Consider the following 11,514-nt stretch of genomic DNA (forward strand, 5'->3'; position numbering starts at 1 on the left):
AAAGAGCCATCGCTCGCAACTCAGCCTCTGCACTCGAACGGGAAACTGCAATCTGTTTCTTCATCTTCCAGGCAATGAGAGAACCACCAAGAAAAACACAGTAAGCAGAAAGGGAACGGCGATCTAAAGGATCACTCGCCCACGTAGCATCCGAATAGGCCTGAAGCTGTAAAGAACTGGAGTGAGGAACATGAGCAACATCAGGAACAGAATAAGGAGTGGTAAGAGTGCCTCTACTAACGACAGGAAGGGGAGTACCATCAACGGTGAGGACATGAACAGGAGAATCAAGCGATCGAAGGGAGGACACAGTGGAAGAATTAGAAGTCATATGAAAAGAAGCTCCAGAGTCCAAAACCCATGGGGATGTACCTGACTATGAAGAAGGTGGTTGCTCAGTGCGGGAAGCCTCAGTCACAGAACCAGCAGTACCCGTCGAGGAAGAACCTGAAGCAGCGAGCAGACGCTTAAGTCTCAGAATATCCTCCTCAGTCAAAGCGATGGCTGAAGCTGTTGAGGTAGATGACAAAGCCGCTGTAGATGATGATCGCGCCTTGCGCAAGTGTTTCTTCTTCGTGCAGCAGTGGGACTCAATATGACCATCATTGTTGCAGTAGTCACAATGTGGATGGGGGCGACCTGAGCCTCCAGAAGGAGTGGGCAAGAGCGACGGAGCACTCGAGCGAGAGAAGGGGTCGGTGCAGCAGGTGGCGTAGACAAAGTCCGAGCAGCGAGCACCGAGGGAACCTCCAGCAAACCAGCACCACGTAAGCGAGTCTCCTCAGCACGAATCTCAGAAAGCGCCTCCATGAGAGAAATACGGCCACGAGCAAACAACTGGGCACGCCGGGGCTCAAACTCCTTACGGAGCCGAGACAGGAACTCATAGACACAATGAAACTCCAAGTCGGCCTGGACAGCCTGGCAACAGGGGCAAGTGCGACAACCAGCACTGCGGAGAGAATCAAGCTGGCGCCAAATAGCAGAACTCTGTGCATAGAAGTCATCAACAGTAGAGTCACCCTGCTGAAGAGAAAGCTCCCGACGGACCATAGAGAGGTATAAGGCATCACCCGAGGGCTCATAGCGCTGACGAAGGCGAGTCCACATCTCAAACACAGTAGAAAGGCCCAGAAACTCAGATGCAAACTGAGGCAGAACGCTAGCAGTGAGAACAGCTGCAGCACGGGCATCATCATCAAGCCACTGGGTGTAAGCAGACAGAGCACCATGATACGTCTGAAGAGCCTCCTCATAAGCCAAAGCCTTCTCATCATAAGCACGGATAGCGACCTCATAATCAAGCTTAGCCGCATCCTTTGCGGTCTGAGGAGCATCCGCAGGAAGAGCCGGTGGGGTCGGCGGAGTGGGAGCCACAGGAGGAACCGGGCGTGGCGGACAACAGACCTCGCCAGAGAGAACTCCCCAGAGATGGATGCCACGCATGTGAATGCGCATAAAGCCAGTGAACTCGGTGTAGTTAGTGCCATCGAAGATCACTGAACAGCGAGGGACGACAACATAGCCAGATGCAGCAGACATTTTTTTTAGCGGAGAATAGCAAGTCGAGCCGGATCAAATCGGGCGGCTGGCGGGCGCTGCAACTGGAGGACGAGAGCAGCGCTGGATCCGGCGAATTTAGCAGCAAGGGGCGACGAAATCAGGAGGGATCTCGAGGGGAGCCGTCGATTTTGAAGAAGCCTGCGGATGGAATCCGGATCGGGAACAGAGAGCAAGTCGCGACAGGTGGAGTCGCGCGGGTGGAGTCCGGATCGGGAAGTCGTCGCTGGGATCGGGTGCCACTGGATCCGATCGGGATCAGATCGAGAGCCGCCTGGTAACGGGGCCACGGGAGCCGCTAGGATCGGGGCTGACGGGGCCTTCGATGCCAAATCCAACAGCGGCTTCTTCGTCGCCTGGGAACGGGGCCACGGGAGCCGGTGTCGCCGCTGGGATCGGGGCTGGCGGGACCTTCGATGCCAGATCCAACAGTAGCTTCGACGGGAGGAGTCGGGGCTGCTGGGATCGGGGCTGGCTGCGGCTGCGAGAACCAGCAGCTTCGACCGGAGGAGGGAGGAGGAGATCGAGGACCAGCTTCGATCGGGACAGAGACGGATCAATCGCACGAGTTGCAGCATGCAGAAAATTGACCTAGCTCTAATACCATGTTAGGAATATGCAACTTGTATTCCCATGAGGCCATAGGCCGGTATATATACATGTACAGGTGATGGACTATATGCAGGAAACCCCTTATATATTGGGATAAATACAAAAGGGTACATGACTTATATTATAACTCTAACACATCTAACACAAGTTTTGAAGGGGTGCATGGGGGATTTGGCTATGGCATCAGGAATCAAGAAGGAGAAAACGTCTTAAGCTTTGCGCTAGCCTACGACATGATCGTAGCTAATACCCTCTTTAAGAAGAGAGAATCACATCTAATGACTTACAGTAGTGGATAACATTCTAGCCAGATTGATTCCATCCTCTCGAGAAGAGAAGACAGGCGTGGATGCCTAGACTCTAAGGTGATACCTGGAGAGAGTGTTGTCCCTCAGCATAAGCTTGTGGTTGCTGACTTCCGCTTTCGGATTCGTGTCCAGCAGGACAAGCGTGCCAAAGTCGCTAGAACGAAGTGGTGAAAGCTCAAGGCGGAGGTAGCTCAAGCGTTTAAGGAGAGGGTCATTAATGTTAGAGTATATATAACATAGCCATGTACCCTTTCGTACTTATCCCATTGTATAAGGGGTTTCCTGCATATATTCCACACCCGTACATGTATATGTACCGGCCTATGACCTCATGGGAATACAAGTTGCATATTTCCTAACATGGTATTAGAGCTAGGTCAATTTTTTGCACGCTGCAACTCGTGCGATTGATCCGTCGTGGCGCCACTGCTGCTTTTTCTTCTACCCCATCCCAGCAGTCGGTCAACCGACTGCTCTTGTCCTCCCCGATCGTGTAGATCGACGCCGCTGGCCCCGCTCTGGAGGCCCCGCTCGAAGCCGCCGGCCCTGCTCTCCAAGCCACTCGAAGCTGTTAGGAATAAGCAACTTGTATTCCCATGAGGCCATAGGCCGGTATATATACATGTACAGGTGATGGACTATATGCAGGAAACCCCTTATATATTGGGATAAATACAAAAGGGTACATGACTTATATTATAACTCTAACACCCCCCTCAAACTCATGGTGGATGAACAACACTGAGTTTGGAGAGATAAAAGCCATGTTGTGCTCTAGTCTGGGCCTTTGTCAGGAAATCCGCCAACTGTAACTCGGAAGGCACATACTGAAGAGCAACAACCTGATCCTGCACAGCAGCGCGCACATAGAAAGCATCAACACCAATATGCTTGGTGAGCTCATGCTTCACAGGATCGCGCGCAATGCTGATAGCACTTGTACTGTCAGATAAGAGCAGAGTCGGTGTAGTGACAGAAACACCAAAATCTTGAAGTAACCACCGTAACCAAGTCACCTCTGCCGTCAAAAGAGCCATCGCTCGCAACTCTGCCTCTGCACTCGAACGGGAAACTGCAATTTGTTTCTTCATCTTTCAGGCAATGAGAGAACCACCAAGAAAAACACAGTAAGCAGAAAGTGAACGGCGATCTGAAGGATCACTAGCCCACATAGCATCCGAATAGGCCTGAAGTTGTAAAGAACTGGAGCGAGGAAAGAATAGACGGTGAGAGATCGTGCCCCGAAGATATCGGAGAACACGGAGGAGATGACTATAGTGAACCGATGTGGGAGCAGAAACAAACCGACTCAGAATATGAACCGGATAAGAGATATCCGGACGAGTGACAACTAGATAAACAAGACTGCCAACAAGATGACGATAACGCATCGGGTCAGGCAGGGGATCACCATCAGTAGCAGAGAGGTAAACATTGAGTTCCATAGGAGTCTCAACAACGCGCTCATCAGTAAGAGCAGCACGAGCAAGAAGATCCTGGATATACTTTTCCTGGGATATAAAGAAGCCATCAGAGGTAGAAGAGACTTCAATCCCAAGAAAGTAGCGAAGAGATCCAAGATCGGACATAAGGAACTGCTCACTAAGGCGGGCCTTGACAAAGGCAATATACTCGGGGTCATCCCCAGTGATGACCATGTCATCAACATAGAGAAGAAGAAGAGTCCGACCACGAGAAGAAAGGTGAATGAACAATGTTGGATCATGAACACTGGGTGAAAACCAGCGGCAGTCACCACAGAGGCAAAACGCTCAAACCAGGCACGGGGGGCTTGCTTAAGGCCATAGAGAGAGCAACGAAGACGACATACCATGCCATCAGGAACGGAATACCCAGGTGGTGGCTGCATATACACCTCCTCACGCAACTCACAATTAAGAAAAGCATTCTTAACATCAAGCTGAGAGATAGACTAGTGGCGTGTGGAGGCCACGCCAAGAAGTGTACGAACAATGGTCATATGAGCCACAGGAGCAAAAGTCTCGTCATAATCACGACCATGCTCCTGCTGAAAACCACGACCCACAAGACAAGCTTTGTGACGCTCAAGAGAACCATCGGAGCGAGTCTTAACCTTGTAGACCCACTTACAAGTGATGGGACGGACTCCGGGAGGAAGGGAAACAAGATCCCACGTACCAGTGCGTTCAAGAGCAGCAATCTCCTCGGCCATCGCAAACTGCCATTCAGGATGAATAACAGCCTGATGATAAGTAGTCGGCTCAAGAACAGCAGCACCAGCAGTGAAAAATCCAAAGCGATCAACAGGCGGACGAGGACGAGAACGCAAGCCATAAGTAGGCTGAGACGAGGATGACGACACATCCACAGAGGCATCCACAGAACGTGAACGACGAGTGTAACACTGAGGAAAAGATGGAACAATGGAAGGAGGAATCGCCAAGATAGAATCGGGGAGTGGCGACGAAGAAGTCACCGGAGATGAAGGTGTAGAATCCGGTGATATGCTAGACGAGGAGACCGTGGAAGATGGTGGCGACAAATCGACTGGAGGTGGAGAAGCAGAGGGAGCTGAACGAATAGACAAAGGCTCGACTGGTGTGATAGGTGTGTCAGAAAAAGTGAGGAAAGAGATATCCTCCACTGAAAAAGTCGAGGAAGATGGGCGTGGGTAGAAGGGACGAGACTCATCAAAAGTCAAATCCCGAGAGATACGCATCCGACGAACGATAGGATCCCAACGACGATAGCCCTTATGCTCATCACTATAGCCTAAGAAGACACACTCAACAGACTGAGCAGACAGTTTGGTGCGTTCGCGGGGGGCAAGAACATAGCAAACACAACCAAACAAGCGAAGCATCGAATAATCGGGAGAACGATAAAAAAGACGCTTGAAAGGAACACCACCCTGAAGAGCAGCGGAAGGCTGGAAATTGATGAGATAGGTGGAGGTGGAGACGGCCTCAGCCCAAAAATGAGGCGGGAGAGAGGCAGCAATCATCAATGCACGAGCCGTCTCAAGAAGATGACGATGCTTGCGCTCAGCCACGCCATTCTGAGCGTGAGCACCAGGACAAGAGAATTGAGAGAGTGTCCCTTGCTCAGCAAGAACACCACGCAACATCTTAGAGATATACTCGCCAACGGAGTCAGCACGGAACACACGAATGGGAGAAGAGAACTGAGTATGAACCATGGCAGCAAAACGCTTATAAATGGACAACACCTCACTACGAGAAGTCATGAAATAAAGCCATGTGTAACGAGAGAAGTCATCTATGAAAATAATATAGTATTTGTGACTCCCTTTCGAAGCGAAGGGAGCCGGACCCCATACATCGGAATGAACTAAATCAAAAGGACGCTTAGACACTGACTCACTATGTGGATATGGTAACTGAATCTGCTTGCCAAGACGACAACCCTGACACTCTAAAGAGGCATCTCATGAGACAAACCCCAGAAGACCTCGACGAACTAATGACGACAAACGAGAACCACACAGATGACCAAGTCGATGATGCCACTGCTGGAAGGAACCAGTAGCCGAGGCGACCAAAGCGGAAGAACTGGCGATAGAGTGGGTACCGGAAGGAACATGAAGCCAGTCCAACTCCCAAAGACCGACAGAATCACGGCGGCGAGGACCAGTCCCAACCAGAGTGTGCGTGCGACGGTCCTGGACAAAACAAGAGTCAAGGTCAAGGATGACACGACAACCAGAATCAGCAGGTTGACCAGCAGAAAACAGATTCATGGTAAGTCAAGGAACATGAGCAACATCAGGAACAAAATAAGGAGTGGTAAGAGTGCCTCTACTAACGACAGGAAGGGGAGTACCATCAGTGGTGAGGACATGAACAGGAGAATCAAGCGATCGAAGAGAGGACAGAATGAAAGAATTAGAAGTCATATGAAAGGAAGCTCCAGAGTCCAGAACCCATGGGGTGTACCTGACTTTGTAGAAGGTGGTTGCTCGGTGCGGGAAGCCTCAGTCACGGAACCAGCAGTACATGTCGAGGAAGAACCGGAAGCAACGAGCAGACGCTTAAGTCTCAGAATATCCTGCTCAGTCAAAGCAATGGCTGAAGTTGTCGAGGTGGATGACGAAGTCGCTGTAGATGATGATCGCGCCTTGCGCAAGTGTTTCTTCTTCGTGTAGCAGTTGGACTCAATATGACCATCATTGTTGCAGTAGCCACAATGTGGACGGGGGCGACCTGAGCCTCCAGAAGGAGTGGGCAAGAGCAGGGGAGCACTCGAGCGAGAAGGGGGCGGTGCAGCAGGTGGCGTAGAAAGAGCTCGAGCAGTGAGCATCGAGGGAACCTCCAGTAAACCAGCACCACGTAAGCGAGTCTCCTCAGCACGAATCTCAAAAAGCGCCTCCATGAGAGAGATACGGCCACGAGCAAACAACTGAGCACGCCGGGGCTCAAACTCCTTACGGAGCCGAGACAGGAACTCGCAGACGCGATGAAACTCCAAATCGTCCTGGACAGCCTGGCAACAGGGGCAAGTACGACAACCAGCACTGCGGAGAGAATCAAGCTGGCGCCAGATAGCAGAACTCTGTGCATAGAAGTGATCAACAGTAGAGTCACCCTGCTGAAGAGCATGCTCCTGGCGAACCATAGAGAGGTATAAGGCATCACCAGAGGGCTCATAGCGCTGACGAAGGCGAGTCCACATCTCAAACACAGTAGGAAGGCCCATAAACTCAGAGGCAAACTGAGGCAGGACGCTAGCAGTGAGAACAGCTGCAGCACGAGCATCATCATCAAGCCACTGGGTGTAAGCAGACAGAGCACCATGATACGTTTGAAGAGCCTCCTCATAAGCCAAGACCTTCTCATCATAAGCACTCACAGCGGCCTCATCAGCAAGCTTAGCCGCATCCTTTGCGGCCTGAGGAGCATCCGCAGGAAGAGCCGGTGGGGTCGGCGGAGTGGGAGCCACTGGAGGAACCGGACAGGGCGGACAGCAGACCTCGCCAGAAAGAAAACCCCATAGACGGATGCCACGCATGTGAATGCGCATGAAGCCAGTGAACTCGGTGTAGTTAGTGCCATCAAAGATCACCGGACAGCGAGGAACAACAACATAGCCGGATGCAGCAGACATTTTTTTTAGAGATCACGTCGAGAGAATCCGGCGAATTCCGACGAATTCAGCAGCGGGGGGGGGGGGGGGGGGGGGGCGACGAGATCGGGAGCTGGTGACGATCTGGGCGACAGGATCAGCGGTGCAAGGGCTGACTAGTTGGACTCCAAATCGGGAACAAAATCAGCGGTGGCAGGTGGAGTCCAGAGAAGATGCAGACTAGTTGGACTCCAGACCGAACTGGATCAGGTTACTGCTGCTCCTTGTCCCGTGGTGTGACTCCAGATCGGGGATGCTCCTTGTCTCGTGGTTTGACTCCAGATCGGGGACGTGGACGAGAGCGGCCCCTGGACCGGGACGTCGGCTGGCGACGAGAGAAGCCCCTGAATCGGGACGGGAGCCGCGCACGAGAGTAGCCCCTGGATTGGGACGAGAGCCACGCCTGGATCGGGACGGAAGTAGCGCCTGGATCGGGAACCAGATGCGGACGAGACGGGATCGGAGCACGAGTCGCGCGTGCGAGAAAAAACCCTAATGCTCTAATACCATGTTAGGAATAAGCAACTTGTATTCCCATGAGGCCATAGGCCGGTATATATACATGTACAGGTGATGGACTATATGCAGGAAACCCCTTATATATTGGGATAAATACAAAAGGGTACATGACTTATATTATAACTCTAACAGAAGCCGCCCTCAGGATTGACGCTGCCGGCCCCGCTCTGGAGGACCTGCTCGAAGCTGGCTCCGTTCTCGCATTTTCGCTCTAGCTTGTCTCGCCCGCGGGCTTGCCTATCTCGCTCTGGAGGCCCCGCCTGCTCTCTAGGTTCCGCTCGAAGCCGCCGGCCTCGATTTCGCGTTTCCTCTCGAGGCTGCAGGTCCCGATCTCGCGGTTCCGCTCGAGGCTGCTGGTCCCGCTTGCCTATTTGGTCTGAAGCCCTCTGGATTGAAGCATCTCTGACAACATCGGTCGCCACTGCTTGTCTCTCGTCCGACCGGCTACCGCGGGCCTGTTGCTTCTCCTCCTGCTGCTGGTTCTCGTCGCCCCTGCCGCCTGAAGCCTGACTGCGGTTGTCGCTGTTCTCTGTCCTGCTGCTGCTGTGACTAAAAAAATGACTGCATCATCGAGCTATGTTGCTGTTCCTCATTGTCCGGTGATTTTTGATGGCACTAACTACACCAAGTTCATTGGCTTCATGCGCATTCATATGAGTGGCATACGTCTGTGAGGTGTTCTTTCTGGCGGGGTCCGCTGTCCGCCACGTCCGGTTCCTCCTGTGGCTCCCACTCCGCCGAAGCCACCGGTTCTTCCCGCGGATGCTAATCGGGCCGCGAAGGATGAAGCTAAACTTGCTGATGAGGCCGTTGTTCGTGCTTATGATGAGCAGTTTTTGACTTATGAGGAGGCTCTTCAGACGTATCATGGTGCTCTGCTGTTTACACCCAGTGGCTTGATGATGATGCTCGTGCTGCAGCTGTTCTCACTGCTAGTGTTCTGCCTCAGTCTGCTCTGAGTTTCTAGGCCTTCCTACTGTATTTGAGATGTGGACTCGTCTCCGTCAGCGCTATGAGCCATCTGGTGATGCCTTATACCTCTCTGTGGTCCGTCGGGAGCATGCTCTTCAGCAGGGTGACTCCAGTGTTGATGATTTCTATGCACAGAGTTCTGCTATCTGGCGTCAGCTTGATTCTCTCCGCACTGCTGGTTGTCGTACTTGTCAGTGTTGCCAGGCTGTGCGGGCTGATTTGGAGTTTCACCGTGTCTATGAGTTCCTGTCTCGGCTTCGTAAGGAGTTTGAGCCCCGGCGTGCTCAGTTGTTTGCTCGTGGTCGTATCTCCCTCATGGAGGCGCTTTCTGAGATTCGTGCTGAGGAGACTCGTATACGTGGCACTGGGTTACTTGAGGTTCCCTCTGTGCTTGCTCCTCGAGTTCCTGCTATACCGCCTGCTGCACCGGCTTCTTCCCGCTCTAGTGCTCCACCGCTCTTGCCTACTCCTACAGGTGGTCAGGGTCGCTCTCGTCCTCACTGCGGCTACTGCAATATGGATGGGCATGTTGAGTCTCAGTGCTTCCAGAAGAAGCGACCCCTGCATAAGGCGCGGTCATCATCATCAGGGAACTCTCCTTCGACATCGTCTGCCACGGCCTTGACTGAGCAGGATATTCTGAGGCCTAAGCGTCTACTTGCTGCTTCGGGTTCTTCTTCGACGGGCACTGCAGGTTCTGTGACTGATGCTTCCCGCACTGAGCAACCACCACCCTCTACACAGTTAGATACATCCTCGTGGGTTCCGGACTCCGGAGCTTCTTTTCATATGTCTTCTCATTCTTCCAATTTGTCCTCTCTTAGACCACTTGATTTTTCGGTTCATGTACTCACTGCTGATGGTACTCCTCTTTTTGTTGCTAGTCGAGGCAATCTTACCACGCCCTCTTATTCTGTTCCTGATGTTGCTCATGTTCCTCGATTTACCATGAATCTTTTTTCTGCTGGTCAACTTACTGATTCTGGTTGTCGCGTCATCCTTGAAATTGACTCTTGTTCTGTTCAGGATCGTCGAACGCACACTTTGGTTGGGGCTGGCCCTCGCCGCCGCGACTCTGAGGGTCTTTGGGAGCTTGACTGGCTTCATGTTCCTTCCGCTACCACCACTATCACCAGTTCATCCGCTTCAGCTACCGGCTCCTTCCAGCAGTGGCATCATCGACCTGGTCATCTTTGTGGTTCTCGTTTGTCGTCTTTAGTTCGTCGAGGCCTTCTGGGGTCTGTCTCAGGAGATGCCTCTTTATAGTGTCAGGGTTGTCGGCTTGGCAAACAGATTCAGTTACCTTATCCAACCAGTGAGTCAGTATCCCATCGTCCTTTTGATTTAGTCCACTCCGATGTATGGGGACCGGCTCCCTTCGCTTCGAAAGGGGGTCATCGATACTATATTATTTTCATAGATGATTTCTCTCGTTACACTTGGCTATACTTTATGACTTCTCGCAGTGAAGTTTTATCTATATATAAGCGTTTTGCTGCCATGGTTCACACTCAGTTCTCTTCACCTATTCGTGTGTTTCATGTTGACTCCGTTGGCGAGTATATTTCCAAGATGTTGCGTGGTGTTCTTGCTCAGGGACTCTCTCTCAGTTCTCTTGTCCTGGTGCTCATGCTCAGAATGGTGTGGCTGAGCGTAAGCATCGTCACCTTTTTGAGACAGCTCGTGCATTGATCATCGCCACCTCTCTGTCGCCTCATTTTTGGGCTGAGGTTGTCTTCACCTCCACCTATCTCATCAATCTCCAGTCGTCCTCTGCTCTACAGGGTAGTGTTCCTTTCGAGCGTCTTCACCTCCACCTATCTCATCAATCTCCAGTCGTCCTCTGCTCTACAGGGTAGTGCTATCGTTGTTGGGATCCTATAGGTCGTCGGATGCGTATTTCTCGGGATGTGACTTTTGATGAGTCTCGTCCCTTCTACCGGCGTCCATCTTCCTCGACCTTTTCAGTGGAGGATATCTCTTTCCTCACTTTTCCTGACATACCTATCACCCCCGTCGAGCCTTTGTCGTCCCGTCCTGCTCACTCTGCTTCTCCACCTCTTGTCGATTTGCCGCCACCATCTCCCACGGTTTCCTCACCTCGCATGTCACCGGATTCTGCACCTTCCTCCTCGGTGACTTCTTCGTCTCCACCCCCCGATTATGTTTCGACGATTCCTCCTCACATTCTTCCATCTTTTCCTCAGCATTATACTCGTCGTTCACGTCATGTGGATGCATTTGGTGATGTGTCGTCCTCCTCCTCTCAGCCTACCTATGGCTTGCGTCCTCGTCCGCTTCCGTCTGTTGATCGCCTTGGTTTTTCCACCGCTGGTGCTGCTGTTCTTGAGCCGACTTCTTATCGTGGGGCTATTGTTCATCCTGAATGGTAGTTTGCGATCGCAGAGGAGATTGCTTC

Source organism: Hordeum vulgare, chromosome 3H (genome assembly GCF_904849725.1).
Source record: "Hordeum vulgare subsp. vulgare chromosome 3H, MorexV3_pseudomolecules_assembly, whole genome shotgun sequence".
NCBI lineage: Eukaryota > Viridiplantae > Streptophyta > Magnoliopsida > Poales > Poaceae > Hordeum > Hordeum vulgare.